Source organism: Stegodyphus dumicola, chromosome 1 (assembly GCF_044657685.1).
Source record: "Stegodyphus dumicola isolate Sdum_Otavi_A_Nest chromosome 1, ASM4465768v1".
In the NCBI taxonomy this organism is placed as follows: domain Eukaryota; kingdom Metazoa; phylum Arthropoda; class Arachnida; order Araneae; family Eresidae; genus Stegodyphus; species Stegodyphus dumicola.
The window spans coordinates 177,389,058-177,416,809 of NC_140768.1; the positions used below are offsets into that span (position 1 = coordinate 177,389,058).

Below are 27,752 nucleotides of genomic sequence, written 5' to 3' on the forward strand. Positions count from 1 at the left end.
CCTAGCTACAAATATACTATGTATCGTAGATACCAATAAGCAGTGAGTAAAAATATAACAAACTGTTAACAAAAGTAATAGGAAGAAAATAAAAAAAAAAATTAAATAACTATAGGTTAAATCATGAAACATTATCTTGCACACACACATATATATATATATATAAATTTTAACAAAAATTTATATACGTAAAAAAGCAAATTTAAAGTTAAAATAATGTGCAAACATATAAAAGAATTAATTTTCGAACTAATTTGCAATATCATTTAAATTCAGATTGCATAAGTAAATCAAGTGTAAAACCAAAACATGAAAATAAATTCACTAATTTAGCAAATTAAAATCAATCTAAAATTTTTTTTTTAAAATGCATCAGTGAATGACTGTTGAGCAGGCAGGAGACAGACTTATCAACGGAAAGTTGCCTCCTAACCTAACTCTTCAATCATTCAATTCGTGTTTCGTCATTCATGCAAGCAAGGGTAAAAGTCAAAACCAAAAGTAGTGAAGATACAGTGAAAGGAAATTGCAATACATATTCCTATTTATACCCTTTTTAAATCGATCCCACCAGTGACCGTGTGGTAAAATCGCTGAATACTGGTAGTTCGGTCCGAGGTCCAAATACTGCGAACGGGTTTGTTGCATTACCAACATATCTCTGATAACCAATATATCTGTCATTACCAACATATTTCCCGTAATTTCCAAAAGCATAAAAAATTAAGGCATACAAAACCTGTTTTAAATAAATAACTATATGAATATATAAATCTATTATGAATATATTAATTTATGCAGTGAAAGGAAATTGCAGTACATATTCCTATTTAGGCTGTTTTTAAGTCGATCCCACTAGTGGCCGAGCGGTAAAATCTCCGAACACTGGTAGTGCGGTCCGAGGTTCGAATTTCTCGAACGGGCTGGACGCTTGGGCGTCATTACCAATGTATCTGTCATTACCAATATATCATTGGTAATGACAGATATATCATTGGTAACTTCCAGAAGCATAGAAGTTTAAGGCACAGAAAATCTGTTTTAAATATATATATATAATTAAAAAGCTAGGTAGTGAGTACTATGTAAAAAGACCTATTTGATATATATATATATATATATATATATATATATATAACTGTATAAATATATTAATAGATGCAGTGAAAGAAATTGCAGTACATATATATTTATATCCCTTTTAAATCGATTTTACCAGCGGCCGGTAAAATCGCTGAACACTAGAAGTTCGGTCCAAGGTTGCAATCCAGCGAACGGGCTGGTTGCAGGGACGTTTTCGTGGTTTTCCCCATGTGTTACGTGTATACGAGCCAGTTTTCCTTAGAATGTCTTCCACGAAGGCAACCCTCACTTTAGGCAGATAGCACACGAGGCTTTGCCGTAGTTACATAAAACCAAAACTAAGCACTTTTTGGATCTGAATAAATATACACAAAACTGATGTAATATCTAAAAGTAGACCACATTAAAAAATCTGATAACTAATTATAAATCTTGCATTATAATATTGCCAAGAATTTAACCGAAAATTATACAGGAATTTAACTTGTTTTATACAGGAGATTCTAGAAACTATTGGAAATTGACATTGATATCGGTACAGTTAAAACTACTTAAATAATTTTTTTAACTCAAAGCAATTTAATATAAATGTTGAATTTAGTATGTGCATAGTTTGAATTATATACTGCATATTCTTTAATTTATGTCTAATGAATTACATTTTTATACACTACAAATTCAAATAAAAGTAGAGGGAAATACATTATAATTTAAAACATAAAATTTCAAAATTTATAAATTACTCATCAAAACATGAAAATAAGTACATTGATATATGCATTAGTTTAAAAATTACAATTTTAAATTAAAAGTATGCACCCCTTCTTTATATGTGAAATAGGAAAACACCAAATATATTATTTTCACTAAAATTTAATTAAGGCATTGGTAATGTAGAATAAATAAATAATGTAGAAGCGTCAGCATCAAATGCGTTATTTCTATAGCGAAATACTCGAGTTTTTCATAAATCTTAAGAAATTAAAATATCTATTACGTACACTTTCAAAAACAATCCGTGACCTCCGCCATCCTCAGTTTAGCTCTAAAACGACAGTCAGAACCTTAAACGGCAGCTGTCCAGCTGACGGAAAAATACCCGACGCGTCGATTTCTGTAATGATCGAGACGATGACACCAGACTCGCTCTCTGTCGAGTAGATCGCAAAAAGCGACCCGTTCTTCTATCTCGACGGTGTCCAGACTAGGGCCCCTCCTTTGGACGTAATGTAAAATCTAAAACCTTTCCGATTTTTTTTAATTGGTTTGTTTTCTACAGTATGCAGTTAATACATACAACGAACCTTCTCCTACTCCTTAGAAGGAGGTTTCTGTACTTTCAATATATTTTTGAATTTTGTCAACAGAAATAAAACAACTCAACTGTAGTGGTTTTTTTTTTTTTTTTTTTTTTTTTGCGTAAACATATTAAGAGCGCTTCGTATGAGTGTTAAGTGTGTCGGTAGTCATTTGGAGCTGAGAAGCATGGCTTTACGAGTGCAGTTTGAAAACAAAAATGAAGTTGGAGTGTTTTCGAAATTAACTAATACATATTGTCTTGTTCCAATCGGTGGTTCAGAAAATTTCTATAGTGTTTTTGAAGGTGAATTAGCTGGTACTATACCGGTCATTCACGTGTTAATTGGCGGTTTACGCATAATTGATCGGCTTTGTGTGAGTAATAGGCACGGTCTTTTAGTGCCTAATATCACTACAGATCAAGAACTTCAACATTTACGTAATTCTCTTCCAGACAGTCTCAAAATCCAAAGAGTCAAAGAACGCCTTTCAGCTCTTGGGAATGTTATTGCTTGTAATGATCATGTTGCTCTAGCGCATCCTGATTTAGATAGAGAAACCGAAGAAATCTTAAACGACACTCTAAATGTAGAAGTCTATCGGCAGTCCATCGCTGAGAATATGCTTGTTGGTAGTTGCTGTGCTCTGAGTAACCAAGGAGGTCTTGTTCATCCGAAAACATCAATTGAAGATCAACACGAGTTATCATCGCTATTGCAAGTCCCATTAGTTGCAGGTTCTGTAAATCGTGGAAGCGACGTTATTGGAGCTGATATGGTGGTAAATGATTGGTGTGCATTTTGTGGAATGGATACCACGAGTACAGAGATTTCAGTTATTGAAAGTATTTTTAAACTTGGCAATACAATACCTTCTGCTATAAGATCTGAGATGAGAGCTTCTCATCTCAGATCTTTCATAAATCTGTAATCTCATATCAAGGAGGTTAGAACCTCCTTGACCTATTCTAACCTCCTTGGCTCATATTGAAGGTCATGTGACCATTTTTCTTCGCTTCTGCTGCGTGGTTAGAAGTTGAGAAGTTTGTCTCCTACTTGATCGGAGCGTAGGTAAATAAATAATAATGTTAAATGCGAATTAAAACCGATAATTATAAATAAATAATAATGTTAAATGGGACTTAAAACCGATAATGATAAATAAATAGTAATGCTAAATGCGAATTAAAACCGATAATTATAAATAAATAATAATGTAATTAATTATTATTTTTATATGTTTTTTTCTCTTTTGCTTTTCATTTCTTACATATATACGGATAATTAAATATAATAAGAAGATTAATTATTATTTTTATGTTTTTCCCTTTTGCTTTTCATTTTTTACATATATTGGTCGTAATTGGAGTTTCAATAAAAAAAAATTAAAATTCCCTTTTGCTTTTCATTTTTATTGTTAGAATTAAAACGGATAATTAAATAAATGATAAATTATTAATGTAAATAATAAATTAATGTATGTAAATTCGGTGTCTCCTACTTGATCGGAGCGTAAGTAAATAAAAAGGCGACACCCCCGTAAGGAAATGTTCCTATTTTTGCAATCACAACTCAAAAATTATAAATCAGAGAAGTAACTAAGTAGGATTCTGATACTTAATTTGGAATGAACTTTGCAAGTTAAGAGTAATCGTGCCATATTAGTTGCAGTTCGCAATTTTCATAATATGTCATTCCGTAGCGTTTAATTTTTTTCATATCTTGAATCTCTTACTATCATTAAATAAGGAATTAAATAAGGAAGAAATTGCAGGTTTAAATGTATAGTTCTCACAATGTAATAAACGACAGTACTTGCAACCTGTGCAGTCGCACCAAGAGGCATGGTTAGGGACAGAAAAAGTTTGGATTTAGAAGTACGATTGACATTACAAAATGGCAAAGTTAAAGGCAGATAGATTTTTTTCTCTGTTATTTACACTAATAAGCCGGAGGGCAAGAACGCCTTTCTAATTGTTATTTGAAATTAAATTTTACAATTTACTTTACTTTTGCTTTTAATTTACTTTCTACAGCATTCAGTACGTGAAACCGTCAATAATAATATAATAATGATAATAAAAATGGTATCACACAACTAAAAGTAGATACTACTTCGTAAATGTCGATAACTTAAATACCGAAAATATTAAACAGTTCGCCCTAATAGTTTTAAGTTGCATTTCAACATTTGAAAGAACGCGAATTACATTGCTATTTTCACCACACAAACGAATGGAATATTTCAGAAAAGAATTTTCCCCCGTTAAATCAATATTTCAATAATTTTCGCAAATTAAAAAATTTATTTAATACTTTTTAATAATAAATGAAGCGATTTTCACTCATAAAATCCCTTTGTACATTATTACCTTTCATTTCAGAACCACTGCATAACTTTTCTAAGACATAAATAGCTTCCGTTAATATATGTTTCCATACATTATATTTATTTTTTATATTTTTGTCTTTAATAAATTAATGATAGATAGATAAAAAAAATTGATACTGCTTAATTTATAAGCAGCGTAAAAACTGGAAATCTGAGGTCATTAATTTCCGAGACATTAAAAGTTTTTCAAGATGCAAATAAAGCAGATAACAATAATCATAAATATTAATGCTCCTAAAATACATCCGCATTTCCTAACTGATTTTTGCTTTTTGATCCACCACAAACCTATTTTCATTAAATGAAGTTTTGCGCATTTCTCTACAAAGTACGCAAAACTTGTTTCATACAACTTTATTTTAACTAATTATGAAGAAACGTTATACTTGTTTAGGAAAGTATAAAACAAGTATTTATGTGTACTACTTTTAAAATCCATGCGACAGAGTGTGAGTTCTCATCTTGAAATATACGTTGTGTCGATAAGCTTAACTACAAATTATTAAACATTTCTGGCAAAATGCCAAAAATTAAAAACAAAATTTTTTAAACACGTCCTGCGCTATATCTGCAGGATCTATCAATCAATCAATCGACTCGACAATCGAAAATCAATCGACTTGAATGGAGCTCACCAACATGTAAAAAGCGTTTCTATTAATATGCAAGATATGAGAAAGAAGTTTGAAGACATTATGAAAGAAGCAGAGTTTTGAATATACAATTTTTGTATATTCACAAAAATACAAATACATTTATATACAAATTTTTGTATATAAAATAAATCGGACATAGAAACTAAATTTGAAAAATAGAAGAAAATAAAGACAAAAAAATATTGATGAGTTATGTGAGGATAACAGGCTTGAAAATTCCGAAATGTCTTTTAAAGTAACAGTTTTTTATGCTGTTCTCGACATTTTAAATACTCAGTTAAAATACAGAATGACTGGAATAACAAAAATCGCAATGATGTTTTCATTTTTGGAACCTAAATTTCCGTATTTGTCATTGCTAACAAATATGGAATTTATTAATAATATTTCAAAAATACAGAAAAAATATAAAGATGACTTTGCTAATGTACTGGAAGTACAACTTTTATTATTTATAAATACTTTCAGAACAGATATCCAAAATTTGAAATCCGTTAAGGATTTAGCTAAATTAGCAATGGTAAAATACTGTGACATGACAAGCAGTTAATCGGGAGTGCAATTAACTTATATTGTATTTATCATTCATTATCTGTAACCAAAGCCACGAGCGAGAGGTCATTTTCAATAATAGAAACATATTTAAGAAACACTATGATACAAGATCGGTTGTTAAACCTATCACTATTGAGCGTTGAAGTTGACATGGCTGTGAAAATGGACGTCCAGGTATTGATAAATAATTTTGCGGAAATGAAGGTTAGGAGACGCAAATTTTAATAAAAAAGATTTTTGTCTTTTTGATGAATTTCGGTCACCAGTGTTATAATTACACTTATTGAGAAGGGGGGGGATTAGAGAAGAACAGCAGTACGGGCTGAGGGAAAATTAAAAAGAAACAGGAAAAATCTTTAGCATTCATGTTTTTTTATAAAAATGATGTATTCAAGTAGTTTAGTGTACCAAAAGGATTTTAAAAAGGACAGCAAAAATATTACATATTTTCTACTAAAATTGTATATTCAAATAGTTTTCTTTATGAAGTTTATGATAAATATGTTTTATATTTAACAAATGTATCATTTACATTATAATAGTTCTTATTTATTACTTGTATATTATTGCATAAATCATGTTCGTAAGTTGAGTAAATCACAGAGTACTATCTATTGATGCAATATTTTTTCTGTACGTTTATCAGTTATCTTGTCTGTCAGTATCAATTATCTATCACTCACACGCACGCACACAAAAAGTCTTAAATTACAGAATTAAAATCATCTGACGTCAAATACCCAGACTAAAGCAAATTTGCATTTCACCAGTTAGCAAAGGGGAAATATTTTCCTTTTTATTCTTTCTTCATATTACATAAATTTCAAATGGTTCCCTAAGAACGTGCTTTTATTTTTTAACAATTAATCCAGATGTGATAAAAATCATGAAAACATTGGCTCCAGGAATCCTTGATTTTTTTTTTTTTTTTTTACTTTTCACGTTTTTTTCTTTAGTTTAATTTTTATTTTTAAGCACATTAAATTTATTGGTTTAGGGACCCAGGAAATTATTTTGCATACTGGACCAAGAATTCTAGTTACACCACTGTCTATAATGTATATATGCGTAGCTAGTATATGTGCAATGAGATGAACTACCAGTGATCACACACTTTACCGCCAGGCCGCTGCTGAACCCTTCATTAGCAAGCCACGCATTTACACACAACTCGTGAACATAACAACCAACCGGCGCATTAGCGGGATTCGAACTTCGGACAGAACTACCAGTGCTCACACACTTTACCGCCAGGCCGCTGTTGAAATCTTCATTAATTAATTACATAATCACACAAAGCCACGCATTTACACACAACTCGTGAACATAACAACCAACCCAATTATTCTACACTTATATAATAATTCTATATTTATTCCCATTATTTAAGTGATATGATTCATTAGTGTAATTGTACTGGCTCTACACGAGGAAAACCACGAAATTTCCAATGCAGCCAGGGCAATATGAAAGACAAAAAAAAAAAAAAAAAAAAAAAATGTAACAAATAACCAACAATTAAAGGTTACCAATAATAGTGTACAACAGAGATGTATACCTCTCGCCAACTGAAAACAATTGTTAAATTCAATGGAAATGAATTTTCAAAATCAACAGACATGCGGTCTTTAAGTTTTGTACATCCGAACTGTCTGTTCTCTCTTAAGCAGCAATATGACAAAACATTTAAAAGAAGAGCATATCTTTAGAATTTCCGATAGACAGTCTTGCGCCGAACAGTGTTGCCATTGCTCGCTTAGAAATCGTCGAGTTTCTTAATCAAAAACACATAAATGCTTTACAAAATGTTAAATAGTTAATAAAACAAATTACAAATTTGAGCTTTCAGATGCCCATATTCGGGTGGTGACGTACATATTCAAAATTTCATAGCTGTAGGTACCGTTGTTTTATCACAGTATCTGCATAAATGTTATGTATGTTAAACATACGTATATTTTTGCTGATTCTTTAAATATCTTTAAATATAACACACAGCGATAATATTCAGTAGAAACAGTTCAACGCAAAATGCGAAAACGAAATTAATAGCCCTTTGGACTAACGCGCTTTGGGATAAAAATGCAAAAATCGAACATAACAGCTTTCATTGTCAGTGCTTAAAAAAAAAAAAAAAAAAAAAAAAAAAAAATCGATAGGCTTTATTTAATTTAATAAAATCGAAAAGTTGAGCAAGTTGCATATTTTTGAGAGGATAAATATGCCACGAAACCTTCAAAATCATTTTTTAGTTCATCAAGCACGCATATCTGCACACAAAAATAACAATACCTATTATTCTTCTGCATCTCTATTTAAAAATGTTTTAAAAAAACATATGTACCGAAAAACATTTATTTGTAAAGTAAAATATTTTTTTTTTCCGAAAATATTTTAAATAAATTTAAAAAAGAAGATTTTTCGCGATCATATTTTGCCGCGGTTAAGCCCGCGCAGCTGTCTATCTGTCAGGTACTGAAAAAAATCAGTACCTCGGTACTTACGTGAAAACGTGGTTTGGACTTTGCCAAAGCTAAGTTTACTTTTAATCTATTTTCATCCATTACATTTTTTAATATTATTTTTCACTTGAAATTTGTTTTAATACTTTGTTTTCATAGATACATATCATTACTATTATTTTTATTTTCCTTATTTTTGTAACAGTACTTTCTAGTTTGAACTTTTCACTTCTCTATCTTCCTATAATGAACTAATATTGTTTAATTAAACTTATAATTACTTTTCATCTTTATTAAACTTTTTTATTTCTGATAATTTTGACTTTTGCATAATTGCCAAGTTTCTGAAATTTCTAACAATAAATTTCATTAAACTATTTCTGTCACTGTACTGACTTTTTTGGATATGGCTTCTTTGCATGAAAAACTGAAATATTTCTGTTTAATTACTGACATGCATTTAATTAATACAGAGGCAGCTGCACTCGAGTTTGCCACAGATGCTGGACTTCTTCCCAGAGAGGATGAGGCACCATCTTGCCCCAAGTGCCAGGCACCGATGAGAAGCAACAAGAGAAAGGAATCGAAGCTGGGATGGCGTTGTGTCTGCAGCCTGAGAAATCGCAACAACTGCTCTGGCATGATTAACCCCATTGAAAACACTTTTTTTAAAGGTACAAAAATCCCAATAAGAGAAGCTTTAGTCATAACTGTGTACTTTGTTCTAGATCACAGTTTCAGCTACATAAATCAGCAGCTAAAGCTATGGAGGGAAAAGCAAAAATTACCAGTAATTGCAAATGAGACTATTGTTGACTTTTTATCATATTGTCGTGAGGTATGCGAAATTTTTGCCTCTCATCATAGCAGAATGTTCGGTGGTAAAGGAAAATCTATATTAATTGATGAAACGTTTTTGACCCGCCGCAAGTGCAATCGCGGCAGGGTAACCAAAAATATGACAATCGTAGTTTTAGGCATCTACTGTCGAGAAGACAAAGAAGGATTATTTTTCAAGGTTAAAGGAAAAAGCAAAAGGCATTTGTGGCCTTACATTAAACGTCATGTTCACCCAGAAACCACCTTCATATACACTGACTCTGCTCCACAATATAAAAGGATAGAAAATTTATTTCCGGCAGCAACACATAAAACTACCAATCACAAGAAAGGTAAATATGTGTCTTTTTTTTAATGAGTGACATTTTTTTTCATCCTTAACACTCATTAATCCTTTATTTACAGGCGTATTCGTAGATCCCGATGATAAACAGAATACTATCAATGATCTTGAGGGTGAAAACAAACTTTTTAAGAGGTCTATAAAGAGCAAGAGAACAGATGATATTTGCACGCAGTACATGGCTGTACATTATTACAGGCGGTTCCGCTTGAAGCCCTTTACTTATGATGGAGAAAGACTTGCTCAGTTTCTACAGGACATTAAAGCTGTGTATCCAGGCCACGGAAAAGTCGGCCTTGAACTTAAAATGTTGGACGAACCAACATCAGAAAGCGAAGGAATTGAGGACCTGATGCCTCCAAAGAAATCTGCCCGACAAGATGATGATATACCATTCATTCAGGAAGATGATGATAAATGGGGTAAAACCAACAAATATAACTTTATTTTTGACATAATTTATTTACATATATATACATACAAAAATTGCATTTAAATATTAAATTACATACCATTATAATCTATGTGCTTATTTTTCAGAGTAAGGGAACACAGACCAAGTTCTAAAACTGGAATAAATGATAAGAAAAGCATACAAGTAAATTGTTTACTATAATTTGTGTAAATGTTTAGATGGTCCACAAATTTTGATTTAATACCTTTTTGTTTTTCAATACATGAGAATTGTTATTTTTTATTTCCTTTTAGAATTCAACCAAAAAACAGAGCCCAGAAAACAAAAGGATGGAAATGTTGCGAAAATGTTGCATATCTTTTACAGAAAGGGGTAAATGTGTATTTCAGTTATTCTCAGCTTTTATTTTGACGTGAGAGCTATTCTTTATATATTTTGTTATTCCTTCATTAAAATAAACTTTCTTTCACAGCTGCAGATCCAAAATATCATGAAATACTATGACAGAGGTAAGACGAAATTTTAACCATTCACAGCTTATGTTTCAAATTAGTGCTTCACTTTATTTTAATTCTACTCCTTCAGTAAAAGCAACTGTAAAATTTATTTAGTTATTATTAGTATAAGTTTACCTACTTATTTTTCAGTAAAAAAAAACTTTATTGCAAATTAGGTAATCCAAAAAATAAATAAAAGAAAGAAGAAAACTAATTTTGACAGATAAATTGACAAACATAGAGGTGAGTTGATTAATTTAAAGGTTTCCAGCCTACTTCTTACCAGAAAACATTTTATTGTTAAGGATAATTTATCACCCTTTTCAGGTAAAGAATATTGCAGAAATGAGGCTACCATGGAAAGAAATGAATCTTCAATCAAAAAATATACAGGTGAATTCATTACTTTTAATGTTTCCAGCCTGTTTATTTTAATTATGTATTTTCATACTACGTTTATTATTTTAATTTTACTGTTTATTTATTATTTTAAATATAAGGATTCAATCTTACATTATTAACTTCTTAAACTTGCCACCCTTTTGTGGTAATTGTGTATTTTTGTACTATGTTCAATTATTATTTTCTAGTTAAAAAGAGTATGTAGTTAACAAAAGATTAAAACTAAACAACAGAAAGAACACTTTTAGAAAAAATATTAAAACATTTAATAAAAGTATTTATATATACGCTAACTTATGTTTTCATTAGTGTAACCTTGTTTACTTATCTTGTATTATGAATATGCATAATATGGATATTTTGTTTAGGGACTTCAAAAATAACATTTTGCTGCCACTTAGACGAGGGAAGAAGCAGATGGAGAAATCAACTCGGATGACAAACCCAGTGCCTGGGGGTATAGCCAGGTTTTTCTTTCAAGAAACACATTCGAGTTTAAACGACTGATGCGGGCCACACCTGAAAGCGAAGGAACTGAGCAACTGCTGCCACCACAGGAAATCTCGACGATCATGAAATTTAAAATCTTGTTTACTTATCTCGTATTCTGAACATATATAACATGGATATTTTCTCTACAAAAAACTCCAAATAGTGAACTGCCAAGTAATACTGCTGAAAAATGCAAAATATGGTGCTGAATGGTAAGTAATATAAAATACTATATGTGTACACATTAAAATTAGAGGATTATGGCTCCTGGCGAAACCTCGTAAAAAAGAAAACGCATCAGGATTCCTACCTCCTAGTCTTACACGTACTAGCTTAAAAATTGGGATTATTTGTAACTATTTTGTTTCACTAATATCATTATCACATTTCTTACCGTTTCTATTTTTTTTTTTATCAAATTTAGATTTAATTAAAAATCACTTTAACCTGCATGTAACGTCAAGTAATGTGAAAATAGATAGTGCCTATTTTTTAAAGGAAATTATATGATAATATCCGCATAAATATTTTTTATAAGTAATTGATTTAAATATAATTATAAAACCTCTAATTTACAAAATTTGGCAATGCTTCAATTAAAATGAATAGTAAAAAAGCAGAAGAAAAGATTTTTCTTTTTTTTAAGTACGTGTAAGTCTTAAGGTGATGTGGAAATGAAATCATTTCTAATTTCAAAATGCAAAATGCTTGTAAAAATTGTTCTTTTTCAGATCTGATGAACAGGCTTCGATCTATAAGAGTGGAGTTCAGTGAAACGAAGTATTGAATTTTAACAAGGAATGAATCTATAACAGTTTTTCTTGTTTTTCTTGTGAAAAAATGAAATTTTATAAGTTATCGGCAGAGTCATAGTTACTGTTTTCAGCGCCCAGGGATAACTGAAGATTTTGTGCCCCCTCCCGACTACTGGCCAAAAATGGAAAACATTCAACTCTAAAAATTCGTAACATCATTTTGGCTTCCCTTGGATGATGTGCCCACGGACATATGCCCCCTTTCTAGCCCTGGTTACAGATACACAGTTTCTTGTGAACTTGTTGACTGTGAGAACCTGGATACATATTTTTTTGCAAAACTGTGAGAAACTGGATAAAAATTTTCTTGTGAAAAGATGAAACTGTGAGAACCTGGATAAAAATCTTCTTGTGAAAAGGTGAAACTGTGAGAACCTGGATAAAAATTTTCTTGTGAAAAAGTGAAATTTTTATATAAATATAAATAACATAATTTAAGAAGACAAAGATTGTACAAGCAATGTCATCTAGGGGTAAGTACCTTCATTTTGCAATATATGTTTACATTGATAAGTTAAAAAATATGAAATTCTAGCATATTGAAACATAAGTTAAGAAATATTTGGGGATGTTTCCGTAACCGGCACTTGACGAAATTTAATAATTGTAAGAGAATAGTTTTTCAAAGATAATATACATTTTAGAGTGGATAACGAAATCAAATATAAAGTTATATACACAAGTAACATAAAAGTATCTTTATTTAGATAAAACTTCACTAAGCTGTAAATTATTTGCTATGGGAGTATTGATAATTATGTAGCTATTCTCTTTTAGTATTTCACTTAATTTTAAAATGTACTTTTGTTTATATACATTATTTAGAAACTGAGGTAAAACGTATATAATATCCATGTTAGATGGGAGTTAGCTTCATAGTATTATTAGTGCATTTTGAGGCTGGCAAGCCACATGTTTCTTTTCTTCAAGGTACAGAAATACTCGTTTGATCTTTGGATTATGGTAACTTGGCGATTTTTTGGCAAAAATTTGGCGACCAACTCTGCTACAGCAACCCTCCAATTTTTTTTTTCGCCGCCATTTTGTCTTCACGAAGTAAAGACATGTTTCTTTTCTTTTATTTACTCAACACTTTTTCCAACAATCTACTAGCCGAATTACACTTATGTTAGAAATTTTATGTAACAAAACTGCTTAAGCTTAATCATGACAAATATTAACTGCAAAATTGGGAAAAAGTGCACAATCGCAAACTCCTTGCGCGTTTTTCAGAATAGAACATACACATAAACCATTTATTTACACGTCGACTTATTTTTACTTAAAAAAACATCCCAGAATTGCACAAAACTGGCATTGCACACACTCTTAACTTTATCCATCTACACTGCTATTTTCTCATAAATTACAAAAATTTGCACGAAAATGCAAAAAAAATCTGTGAATCTTTAAACTTGAGCACATACATGAAATTACCTGATCGCGAAAAAGTATATACCCTTTCCAAGGATGAACATTTCCACGTATAAAATAAATAAAATATCCAAAAACTTTTACCTCTAAATTATCTATTATATTATAAACATCACCAACGAATTCATACCGCAAACATTACGGTTAATCTTTGGATTATGGTAACTTGGCGATTTTAAGGCGACCAACCGTGCTACAACAATCTGCTAGTTTTGTTTTGGACGCCATTTTGTTTTCACAAAGTAAAATCGTGTATTTTTTTTTTTTTTTTTTTTTTTTAACTCAGCATTTTTTGCAACAATCTGCTAGCCGAATTACTCTTATACTAGAACTTTTATGGGTAAAATCCTAGTATACGGTGCAGCTTTGGCGCGAATTTGAAAATTATCGCCAACACCAAAAATGACTTGAAGAACGTCTATGTATATACTATACACTATATAGTATCACTATATACATGGTATATACTATGTTTAACGATATATATTCTTTGAATGACCTCTTACTACTCATCGTATATGTCCCGTTTTTACAGCTTACTATCATAAAGTCGCCAAAAGTAGCCAAATCCCGTGTGCACCGGATACTAGGATTAAACCCTTTTATGGAACAAAAATGCTTAATCATGACGAAGATTAGGTGCGAAATTGGGAGAAAGTGCAGAATCGCAAACTGCTTGCCGCATTTTTAACAATTGCACATTCACGGTACCATCCATGTACACGTCAACCTATTTTCACTTAAAAAAACATCCCAGAATTGCACAAAAATGGCATTGCGCACACTCTTGACTTTATCCATGTACACTGCTAAAGTCCTAGCTAGTAACCTTTATCGCCTTACCAAAATGTTGCCAAACTACCTGTTACCATATTCCAAAGATTAGCCAATAAGTTAAAGAAATATCAAAACTGCTACAATTTTTGGCGACCCCCGCTGCAGTCCCGTGAAACCCAAGGGGTAGGAACCCACAGTTTAAGAAACTACTGCAGAGGATTGTATGTGAAGAGAAAGTATGCATGTCTCAGAAATAAATACTAAAAAGAAAAGAAAAAAAAAAAAAAAAAAAAAAAAAAAAAAAAAAAAAACAAAACAAAGGCTGATCTTTGGAATATGGTAACTGGTAGTTTGGCGACATTTTGGAGGCGATAAAGGTTACTACCTAGGCCATTGGTAATAATGTGAGAAGCACTCAGTTCCGATTACGCATTATTTTGTGTGAGGGAAATGAGAGATCATGAAATATGTCACGTGACATTAATGAACGAATTACAGTTGTTTAATCGGAAAAGGGGAAAAATCTGGAAATTTCGTATTTAGCTATATTCTGTGTTGTGTGAAACGTGACATTAATGGACGAATTACAGTTCTTTAATCGGAAAAGGGGGTTAATTTGGAAAAGCTTCATTGTGTGTTGTGCGAAATAGTTTTGATTAATTTTCGGATTGCATGACGCTATGTAAAGTGAATTCTAAATTTTTAATGCGTTTATCTAATAATAATAATAAGTTGAGATTGTGTGAAAGGAAGGATATTACAAGTTTAAATGGCGGTGCAAGAAATATGGTGAAAACGGACATTTTGTGAAAAGGAGTGTAAGGAAGGGTACGTGGTTTGCTGAAAGTAGTTTGAGTATAGGTGAAATTTTATTCATTTCTTATTACTTGGTGAATAGACTTCCAGTTGACTACTGGATTTAGGATTTAGAAATTAGCAGTAGGACTGCAGCGACGTAATGAAGATTCTGAAGAAGATTAGGTAAGTTAGTATTTTTAATCATTTGAGGATATTATATTTATGCATTGTTCTAAATGTAAGGAGTAAATAAATTAAAATGGTATTATTTGAAAATTGTTATTAGCAATGATATACTTTAAAGTAATTAGGATTGTAATCTAATTTTTATTAATTTAATGTATGTGCTTATTTATATTTTAAGTAGTGTTTTTTTAATTTAATTATATTTTAATTTAATGATCGTGAATTTGTCAGTTATATGTTTGTAGTATTTTGGAATACGTTTGAGTAGTATACGTTGAGTATTTTCATGCATTTTCGTGAAGTTTTTCTAATTTATGAGAAAAAAGCAGTGTACATGGATATAGTAAAGAGTGTGCGCAATGCCATTTTTGTGCAATTCTGGGATGTTTTTTTAAGTAAAAATAAGTCGACGTGTACATGGTTTAGTTATATTTTAATTAAATGATAGTTATTTTGTGAATTTTATGTTTGTAGGAATTTGGTATACGTTTCAGTTGAAGTAAACGTGTATGGAAACAATTTAAATATTTGACACTAAGTATTTGTAACTATTTTTAATGTTTGCGTATAAATTCGTTGCTGACGTTTATAATATAATAGATAATTTAGAGGTAAAAGTTTTTGGATATTTTATTTACTTTATACTTGGAAATGTTCATCCTTGGAAAGGGTATGTACTTTTTCGCGATCAGGTAATTTCATATATGTGCTTTTTACCGAGTTTAAAGATTAAGAAAATTTTCCTGCATTTTCGTGCAAATTTTTGTAATTTATGAGAAAATAGCAGTGTAGATGGATAAAGTTAAGAGTGTGTGCAATGCCATTTTTGTGCAATTCTGGGATGTTTTTTTAAGTAAAAATAAGTCGACGTGTAAATGGTTTATGTGTATGTGCTATTCTGAAAAACGCGCAAGGAGTTTGCGATTGTGCACTTTTTCCCAATTTTGCAGTTAATATTTGTAATGATTAAGCAGTTTTGTTACATAAAATTTCTAGCATCAGTGTAATTCGGCTAGTAGATTGTTGGAAAAAGTGTTGAGTAAATAAAAAGAAAAGAAACATGTCTTTACTTCGTGAAGACAAAATGGCGGCGGAAAAAAAGGGTTACTGTATCAGAGTTGGTCGCCACATTTTCGCCAAAAAATCGCCAAGTTACCATAATCCAAAGATCATCAAAAAAAACTATGAAGTAAATATATTATTTAAATTATGTCCATGAGTGCTGATAACCAGAAGTATTGCATAGAGCTACAAATAAGCGAGTCCAGCTGTCACCTGCATATCTTTTATTGATGCTATTAATTTTTTTAATCATGTTACACTCTGAAAGGAAATTGGCTGATCTTTGGAATATGGTAACAGGTAGTTTGGCGACATTTTGGTGGCGATAAATGTTACTACCTAGGACTTTGGTAATAAGTTGAGAAGTACTCAGTTTCGATTACGCATTATTTTGTGTGAGGGAAATGAGAGATCATGAGATATGTCATGTGACATTAATGGACGAATTACAGTTCTTTAATCGGAAAAGGGGGTAAATTCGGAAAAATTATTTTGTATTAAGCTTCATTGTGTGTTGTGTGAAATAGTGTTGATTAATTTTCGGATTGCATGGCGCTATGTAAAGTGAATTCTAAATTTTTAATGCGTTTATCTGATAATAATAATAAGTTGAGATTGTGTGAAAGGAAGGATATTACAGATAAGTTTGAATGGCGGTGCAAGAAATCTGGTGAAAATGGACATTTTGTGAAACGGAGTGTAAGGAAGGGTACGTGGTTTGCTGAAAGTAGTTTCAGTATGGGTCAAATTTTATTAATTTCTTATTACTTGGTGAATAGACTGCCAGTTGACTACTGGATTTCGGATTTAGAAATTAGCAGTAGTACTGCAGCCGATTGGAACTCTTTCTGTAGGTAAGTGTGTGTGCCACGTAATGAAGATTCTGAAGAAAATTAGGTAAGTTAGTATTTTTAATCATTTGAGGATATTATTTTTATGCATGTAAGGAGTAAATAAATTAATATGGTATTATTGGAAAATTGTTATTAGCAATGATTTAGTTTAAAGTAATTAGGATTGTAATCTAATATTTATTAATTTAATGTATGTGCTTATTTATATTTTAAGTAGTGTTTTTTTAATTTAATTATATTTTAATTTAATGATCGTGATTTTGTGAGTTATATGTTTGTAATATTTTGCAATACGTTTGAGTAGTATACGTTGGGTATTTTCATGCATTTTCGTGAAATTTTTCTAATTTATGAGAAAAAAGCAGTGTACATGTATATAGTGAAGAGTGTGCGCAATGCCATTTTTGTGCAATTCTGGGATGTTTTTTTAAGTAAAAATAAGTCGACGTGTACATGGTTTAGTTATATTTTAATTAAATGATAGCTATTTTGTGAATTTTATGTTTGTAGGAATTTGGTATACGTTTCAGTTGAAGTAAACGTGTATGGAAATAATTTAAATATTTGACACTAAGTATTTGTAACTATTTTTAATGTTTGCGGTAGAAATTCGTTGCTGACATTTATAATATAATAGATAATTTAGAGGTAAAAGTTTTTGGATATTTTATTTATTTTATACTTGGAAATGTTCATCCTTGGAAAGGGTATATACTTTTTCGCGTTCAGGTAATTTCATATATGTTCTTTTCATCGGATTTAAAGATTCACAAAATTTTCATGCATTTTCGTGAAATTTTTCTAATTTATGACAAAAAAGCAGCGCACATGGATATAGTGAAGAGTGTGCGCAATGCCATTTTTGTGCAATTCTGGGATGTTTTTTCAAGTAAAAATAAGTCGACGTTGTACATGGTTTAGTTATATTTTAATTAAATGATAGCTATTTTGTGAATTTTATGTTTGTAGGAATTTGGTATACGTTTCAGTTGAAGTAAACGTGTATGGAAATAATTTAAATATTTGACACTAAGTATTTGTAACTATTTTTAATGTTTGCGGTAGAAATTCGTTGCTGACATTTATAATATAATAGATAATTTAGAGGTAAAAGTTTTTGGATATTTTATTTATTTTATACTTGGAAATGTTCATCCTTGGAAAGGGTATATACTTTTTCGCGTTCAGGTAATTTCATATATGTTCTTTTCATCGGATTTAAAGATTCACAAAATTTTCATGCATTTTCGTGAAATTTTTCTAATTTATGACAAAAAAGCAGCGCACATGGATATAGTGAAGAGTGTGCGCAATGCCATTTTTGTGCAATTCTGGGATGTTTTTTCAAGTAAAAATAAGTCGACGTTGTACATGGTTTAGTGATATTTTAATTAAATGATAGTTATTTTGTGAATTTTATGTTTGTAGGAATTTGGGGCTGATCTTTGGAATATGGTAACTGGTAGTTAGGCGACATTTTGGAGGCAATAAAGGTTACTACCTAGGACTTTGGTAATAATATGAGCAGTACTCTGTTCCGATTACGCATTATTTTGTGTGAGGGAAATGAGAGATCATGAGATATGTCATGTGATATTAATGGACGAATTATAGTTCTTTAATCGGAAAAGGGGGGAAATTTGGAAAAATATCTGTGGCAGTATATTATTTTGTATTAAGCTTCATTGTGTGTTGTGTGAAGTAGTGTTGAATAATTTTCGGATTGTATGGCTCTGTCTAATATTATTTTTAAGATCCGGAAACAGGTGCACATACCAATACAATAGAAGGCACGTGGAGTGCTATAAAAAGCGCCATTCCGAGGCATTGTGATAAAGAGAATTTTGCTTTTTATTTAGCGGAGGAAGTGTGGAGGAAAAATTCGCAGAAAAAAATCGTTCAATAATTTTATTGAATCAATAATAAAAGTGTATCCCCCATGTAAGCAAGATTCTGAAGAAGATTAGGTAAGTTAGTATTTTAAATTATTTGAGGATTTTATTTTTATTCTTTGTTCTAAATGTAAGGTGGAAGTAAAGTAATTTGGTATTATTGGAAAATTGTTACTAGCAATGATTTAGTTTAAAGTAATTAGGATTGTAAGCTAATTTTTATTAATTTAATGTATGTGCTTATTTATATTTTAAGTAGTGTTTTTGAATTTAATTATATTTTAATTAAATGATAGTTATTTTGTGAATTATATGTTTGTAGAATTTGGTATGCGTTAGAATGGAAGTAAACGTGCATGGAAATAATTTAAATATTTGACACTAAGTATTTGTAACCATTTGCAATGTTTACGGTATGAATTAGTTGGTGACGTTTGTAATATAATAGATAATGTAGAGGTAAAAGTTTTTGGATATTTTATTTATTTTATACGTGGAAATGTTCATATTTGGAAAGGGTATATACTTTTTCGCGATCAGGTAATTTCATATATGTTCCTTTTACCGGCTTTAAAGATTCAGAAAATTGTCATGTATTTTCGTGAAATTTTTCTACTTTATGAGGAAAAGCAGTGTACATGGATATAGTGAAGAGTGTGCGCAATGCCATTTTTGTGCAATTCTAGGATGTTTTTTTAAGTAAAAATAAGTCGACGTGTACATGTTATTCTGATGAACGCGCAAGGAGTTTGCTATTGTGCACTTTTTCCCAATTTTGCAGTTAATATTTGTCATGATTAAGCAGTTTTGTTACATACAATTTCTAGCATAAGTGTAATTCGGCTAGTAGATTGTTGAAAAAAGTGTTGAGTAAATAAAAAGAAAAGAAACATGTCTTTACTTCGTGAAGACAAAATGGCGGCGAAAAAAAAAAATAGAGGGTAGCTGTAGCAGAGTTGGTCGCCAAATTTTCGCCAAAAAATCGCCAAGTTACCATAATCCAAAGATCAACCGAATTTGGTATACGTTTCAGTTGAAGTAAACGTGTATGGATATAATTTAAATATTTGACACTAAGTATTTGTAACTATTTTTAATGTTTGCGTATAACTTCATTGCTGACGTTTATAATATAATAGATAATTTAGAGGTAAAAGTTTTTGGATATTTTATTTACTTTATACTTGGAAATGTTCATCCTTGGAAAGGGTATGTACTTTTTCGCGATCAGGTAATTTCATATATGTGCTTTTTACCGAGTTTAAAGATTAAGAAAATTTTCCTGCATTTTCGTGCAAATTTTTGTAATTTATGAGAAAATAGCAGTGTAGATGGATAAAGTTAAGAGTGTGTGCAATGCCATTTTTGTGCAATTCTGGGATGTTTTTTTAAGTAAAAATAAGTCGACGTGTAAATGGTTTATGTGTATGTGCTATTCTGAAAAACGCGCAAGGAGTTTGCGATTGTGCACTTTTTCCCAATTTTGCAGTTAATATTTGTCATGATTAAGCAGTTTTGTTACATAAAATTTCTAGCATAAGTGTAATTCGGCTAGTAGATTGTTGGAAAAAGTGTTGAGTAAATAAAAGAATGGCGGCGGAAAAAAAAAATAGAGGGTTGCTGTAGCAGAGTTGTGTGGAGCAATTCATAACGACAGCGATGAGGCTGTGCAACTCCCCCCTCACACCCGCTAACTGTGATTGGACTTGATCCAAAACACAAGGAGAAACATTCTCTCCTTGTATGACTCACTTCTCGCGTTATGCAATGGACAGTAAACAACGCTTGTAATCATCTCTAGATATTTTTTTTCTTCATATACCTAATAAATATGTTATTTTGTGTTTGCTAATATAATGATCGTGTTCCTTACCTCTGCAGCTTGGATTACACTTTATTAAGGTAAGAACTTTAATTCTGTTTTATTCATCTGCTCGTCTCGATTTAGCGAAGTTGTAACAGTAAACAGAAATGAACCACGAATACCTTTAACAAAAGATTATGAGACTGAAAATATGTTTACTTCAACTAAACGCATAAAATATATCGATATAAGCCATTAAGAATAAAAAACAGAAAAGATACTTTACCATAAATTATCGCTGGATAATCCGAAAAAGGAAAAGCCAAGCCTGTCTTCAAAAGCGAAACAAAACTGCATAGTTGCGTACTGCGCATTCGAAATACAGAAGCAGAAATGGCTACTAGCTGCGAAAATAAATATTCGATCATGAAACTAAACAATAACAACTATCAAGTATGGAAATAAAAACTTGAAATGATCCTGAGAAAGGAAAATTTATGGGATTTAATAGCAGATGATACACCAAAAGAAATAAACGTCGAATGGAGAAAACGAGATGAACAAGCACAAGCTACCATTAGTTTACTCGTAGAAGACAACCAAATCGTACACATAAGAAATAAAACGACAGCCAAAGAAATATGGAATGAATTAAAGAAAATACATGAAAAAAAGAATCTTTCCAGTAAACTTTACCTTCTGAGAAAGCTCTATACGTTAAAAGCAGAAAACGAATACAAACTCGAAGAACACGTCAACAAAATGCTCGAAATCGTAGACGAACTGCGAGGAATCGGTGAAGAAATAAAGGACAGTCACATTGCAGCGCTCTTACTAAGCGGCTTACCAAAGAGCTACGAAAATCTCATTACAGCTTTAGAAGCACGCCCAGAAGAAGAACTAACGCTGGAATACGTAAAAACGAAACTCATCGACGAATGCCTGAGAAGAAAAGAAGTAACGCGAGCAGAAGAAACGACTGCCTTCAAAACGAATTTTAACACAAAATTCAAGCATTTAAATCAACGAAGATGCAATTATTGCAAAAAAATAGGACACTTGGAAAAAGAGTGCAGATTCTTAAATAACCACAAAGAAAAAGATAAAAACGAAAGTAACTCATTTTTCAAGAATGAAAAGCAAACGAATAAAGGAAATTATGGAAATAAACAGAAAACGAAAGTTGCTGTAAACGAGGATACACATGAAGATGAAAACGAAAATAAGAATCATGAGAAGACTGAGAATTATAAGTTCGAAGTCACCAGAGAAAGAATATCTCAAAACTCAAACTGGTTAGTTGACTCAGGTGCTACTTGTCATATGACCGATAACATAAACTTTTTCACCAAATTGGATAGAAGCAAAACTGAGCAGATAACAATTGCTAACGACACGCAGATGAAGTCCGAAGGTATAGGAGACGGATACTTATACTGTACAGACGACGAGGATAACGAAATAGAAGTGAGACTCGTAGATGTTCTGTACGTTCCTGACCTAGAAGAAGGATTGATATCCGTACGAAAAATTACAAAGAAAGGATTTACAGTTGAATTTGAAGAAGATATTTGCAGAATAAAGAAGAAAAATAAAACTATAGGAATTGCTAAAGCAGAAGGAAATTTATATACAGTAGTTAAATCGCAAAGAAGAAAAGCCAAAATTGCAACTGCAGAAAGAAGAGAAAATAGTATAGATCTTTGGCATAGAAGGCTAGGACATAGAAATTATGAAGCAATCAAGAGGCTAAAGAATGATGACCAGGCAACCGGAATAAGAATTGACGGAGAAGCCAAAAAGGAAAAAGAATGCGAATGCTGTATCAGAGGAAAATGACTGAATTGCCGTATCCCAAGCTAAACAACTATAGAGCGAAATCAGTTCTAGACTTAATACATTCAGATACCTGTGGACCAATCGGTAAAACATCACTAGGAGGAAAGAAATACTTCATAACATTTATCGACGATCATTCGAGATACACAACGATCTATCTGCTAGCTACAAAAGATGAAGCTATCTCCAAGTTAAAACAGTTTGTAACCATGACGAAGAACAAATTTGGAAAGAAGCCAAAAGTCTTAAGAACAGACAATGGAGGAGAATATACAAGCAAAGAGATTGAAGACTATCTAAAGGAAGAGGGAATCGAACATCAAACCTCCGTAGCATATTCACCGCAACAGAACGGTAGAGCAGAAAGAAAAAATCGATACTTAATGGAAATGACAAGATGCCTGCTACTCGATTCAGGACTCAAAAGAGAATTTTGGGGAGAAGCCGTAATGACAGCCACCTATCTACAAAACAGGCTACCATCAAGATCAGTTGAAAAAACACCGTATGAACTATGGAATAATAAGAAGCCGAACCTAAGCCATATCAGAGTTTTCGGCAGCACAGCTTATTGTCGAGTTCCAAAGCAGAAAAGAAGCAAACTAGACGAAAGAGCAGAAAAAGGAATTCTTGTTGGATATAGTGACCGTACTAAAGGATATGGAATTTACATGCCACATGCAAACAACGTCGTGATCAGAAGAAGCGTAATATTCGATGAAAACAAAAAAGAAGAAATGCCTTGCCAATTAAATGATCAGCATGAGGAAATAGAATGGTCTTTTAAAGAAAATAAATTGACAGAACCACGTCCAAATGCTATTACAGAGGAAGTAACTGAAACAGAAGAAATTCCCCCATTACCGAGAAGATCCCACAGAACGACTAAAGGAATCCCACCAAACAGATTCTCATACATGGCTAAGAATGAAGAAATCAAAGTTCCTAAAGACTGGGAAAAACTTCAAACTTTTCCTACCAAAGAAAAGGAACTGTGGTTAAAAGCTACGAAAGAAGAAATGGAAGCACTAAAGAGGAACAAAACATGGGAACTAGTCGATCTTCCAAAAAGAAAGAAAGCAATTGGAAACAAATGGACATTTAAAACAAAATCCGACGCTTCAGGAAATATTATCAGATATAAAGCTCGTTTAGTAGCTAAAGGATATTGCCAAAAATTTGGGCACGACTACGACGAAACGTTCGCTCCAGTCGTAAAGTATACAACAATAAGGACTATTTTGCCAATAGCAGCTCAAAGGAAAATGCACGTAAATCACTTCGATGTAAAAACAGCGTTTCTATATGGAGATCTGAAAGAAGATATATATATGAAGCAACCGGAAGGCTACGTCTCTGCTTCAGAAGCAAATAAAGTCTGTAAACTGAATAAAAGTATCTACGGACTAAAACAAGCAGCCAGAAACTGGAATCACAAGATAGCTGAAATCCTGCGCAAACAAGGATACGTTCAAGGAAAGGCTGATCCATGTTCCTTCACACTAATCGAGAAAAACGCAAGAACTTACATAATCGTTTACGTTGATGACATATTAGTCGCGAGCGACAAGTGTGAATCAATTCAAGAAATAGAAAGAATTCTCAAAGAATATTTCGACATTCGAAATCTTGGAGAAGTGTCTACATATCTAGGAATTGAAATCGAAAGAGAAAAAGACGGAAGCTTTAAACTTCATCAAGCTAACAAGATTAATAGTATGATCGAAAAATTCTACGGAGAGTCACCAAAGAAACTAAGCTATACACCCATGACTACGAATTTTACCAAGAACCAAAACAACCAGGATGACATTTTTCCCGATAATCGGAAGTATAGGGAAGCAGTGGGAGCACTTTTATATTTAGCAACAGTATCAAGACCTGACATAGCAAATTCTGTTGGAATACTTAGCAGAAAAGTAGAAAATCCATCAACATCGGACTGGAACGGTATCATTAAAATCTTACGATATTTGAGAGCGACAATTAATTACAAATTACATCTAAAATCCAATGGTGCACCAGTCATCAAAGCTTATAGTGACGCTGATTGGGCAGGAGATACCTCTGACAGAAAATCCACATCCGGATATATATTTCAAATAGGAAACAGTACGGTATCATGGGGAAGCAAGAAACAAAATTGTGTCGCCCTATCTTCGACAGAAGCCGAATACATCGCTCTAGCCTTAACATTGCAGGAGCTACAATGGATTAGACAACTGATAGGAGATTTAGGTTTCGCTCAACAGGAAGCTAACATCGTATTCGAGGATAATATATCATGCATAAATCTTTCCCGAAAAGAGAAAGGAAGCAGCTACACCAAACACATCGATGTGAAATATCATTACGTATGTGATCTACAAAATCAAGGGATTGTTAAATTAATACACTGCAACAGTAAAATGATGTATACAGACATGTTCACGAAACCTTTGCCCAGACAACAGCTGGAGTTTTTAGGAATCGGGCTTACTGTGGACAGAACAGCTCATCGAGTGGGAGATTGTGGAGCAATTCGTAACGACAGCGATGAGGCTGTGCAACTCCCCCCTCACACCCGCTAACTGTGATTGGACTTGATCCAAAACACAAGTAGAAACATTCTCTCCTTGTATGACTCACTTCTCGCGTTATGCAATGGACAGTAAACAACGCTTGTAATCATCTCTAGATATTTTTTTTCTTCATATACCTAATAAATATGTTATTTTGTGTTTGCTAATATAATGATCGTGTTCCTTACCTCTGCAGCTTGGATTACACTTTATTAAGGTAAGAACTTTAATTCTGCTTTATTCATCTGCTCGTCTCGATTTAGCGAAGTTGTAACAGTAAACAGAAATGAACCACGAATACCTTCAACAAGTTGGTCGCTAAATTTTCGCCAAAAAATCGCCAAGTTACCATAATCCAAAGATCAACCAGGAAATTTATTCATAAAAATATTCCTAAAAAATGAAAGTAATAAATAAAGCACCAAGAAATTCATACAGAAAGAAGTTTTCTATTTTATTCTTTCTAATTTATTGTATTTTCTACAAACAGGTATGTGATTGATTGTTTATCATGAAAATTTGGAAAAAATACTTGCACTTTTCTCCAAATGTTATACAGGTTCAAGATTGCCAAAAAATTTTGAGTTCAAGCCAGAACTGTGGAGTTGGAGTCAGGCAGATTTTGGGGTAAAAGGAGTCGGAGCTGGAGTCGCTAAAAACAGGTTGACTCCGACTCTAGTTTTTGTTGGACAGTTTGAATCTGAAATGAAATTTAAATGATTTGAAAAAAATTAATGACAAGCTGAATTATTATTTTTATTAATGAACTATATACGTTAATAATTAGTTATTTTCTATTTTATTGACATATTAATAAATAAATATAAGGGAGAAGGATGGATGTGATATTTGCCATTAGTAATTGAACTGATTCATTTAGTTACAAATCTCATTGGTAAATTTAGGTAAGTAACAACAGCAGCAAGAACTCCCAAAATTCATGCCATTCTTAGGAAGTAAGCAGGAAAAGGAGCAATTATTGATCAAGCAACACAATAAGGAAGTATATATTTGATGATAAAGAAGTTTTTAGAATTAAGAACTTTTTTTAAAGATATAGATAACCCTAATAATGTTTCACTAACATGATGGGAAATGATCTTGCAGAATTGGAAACTCTTCTTTCTACACTGTATATAGCCACAAAAGAAGCTGCAATCTGAAGAATTGACAGGAGGCAAGAATGGAAGAATATGATGTTTGTTCTTTCTGAAATAAAGGGTTTATTGCAGAAGGAATCATTTCTTCAATGAAGAAAAGAGAAACTAGTTTGCTAGACAATGAGATCATGCTGGTTCAATATATGTAGATCCGAAGCACCGAATTTTCTTGGATGACAAACAAATTAAAAAAGCAAAGAAAGCCATCTATGAACTTTCATTAAGAATGAAATTATTCTCAGAACAATTGGAGAATTTGAATCAGGAGAGTCAAACAGCAAACATTGCATTTGAGTCTCTATCATCCTCATCCAGTGATGAATTAGATTTTGAGAAATATTTTTAGATAATATTGAAAAGACTAAGGCAAAGCAAATGAAAATAAAGAACCAAGAGCCTTTAGATATAAAAATGAAAAAATACAAACAAGATTTCTACATGGCCTTTGAAGAAATAGTGTGTGTGTGATTATGGCAAAGCCTCGAGGGCAGTTTAAATCTCGTAAGACGGCATGCAGAAATTCTAAAATTAAAAATATGAAACCGTAATTTATGAAATAAAGAACAATTATGATCTAAAGGGTATCAAAATTTGCGAAAAGAAAAAGCTTAATATTTATTTGTTTACTTTATTAAACATTTCTTTCAATGTAAGTTGTTTAAGTTTCTTCGTTTTATGTGATAATACTTTCTCTTTAATTCTATAAACCGACATAATTTCTTGTTCAGTTACAAAGTTCCGCTGTTCAAGTCCCGTTAATTTCTGTGCCGAGAATACCGACTAACTTGCCAATCGAAATTTTTTCGTTTTCACTAACCTCTCTGTCACATTCTTCATGTCTTTATCCATTTTTTGCAGCAATTCCACTTTTTGTTTGTTGGAGATCGAAACATACTTTCGTTTTGTAGATCCTTTGGAAGTTCCAGCATCGGAAATTCTATTTGACATAATCCGAAAGTTCAAGTTTACTTTTATAAAATTGCTCTTACAGTCTGCAAAAAATAATAAGCGGGATCCAATTCGAAGATTAAGGAACAACGCAATCATTAACATTAACTGAACTAGATAATTAGATAATTTTAGCTTACACCGTACGTTATACATTAAACGCGCAGGCGAAAACGTATTCTGCACT

General features: G+C 31.9%; 2 long non-coding RNA genes and 1 pseudogene across 2 annotated transcripts; all 3 read left to right on the plus strand.

The window, feature by feature from the left end:
* Positions 1-2,535: 2,535 nt before the first annotated feature.
* On the plus strand, positions 2,536-3,312 carry LOC146999396 (eukaryotic translation initiation factor 6 pseudogene; annotated as a pseudogene).
* Positions 3,313-6,655: 3,343 nt separating this feature from the next.
* Positions 6,656-10,227, plus strand: LOC146999397 (uncharacterized). Its single transcript, XR_015039656.1, has 2 exons — positions 6,656-10,051; positions 10,170-10,227. It is a non-coding gene; the product is annotated as an uncharacterized LOC146999397 (long non-coding RNA).
* Positions 10,228-10,337: 110 nt separating this feature from the next.
* LOC118196787 (uncharacterized) lies at positions 10,338-11,641 on the plus strand. The gene is made up of 5 exons (XR_015039658.1): positions 10,338-10,416; positions 10,517-10,553; positions 10,718-10,784; positions 10,869-10,934; positions 11,312-11,641. It is a non-coding gene; the product is annotated as an uncharacterized LOC118196787 (long non-coding RNA).
* Positions 11,642-27,752: the final 16,111 nt, after the last annotated feature.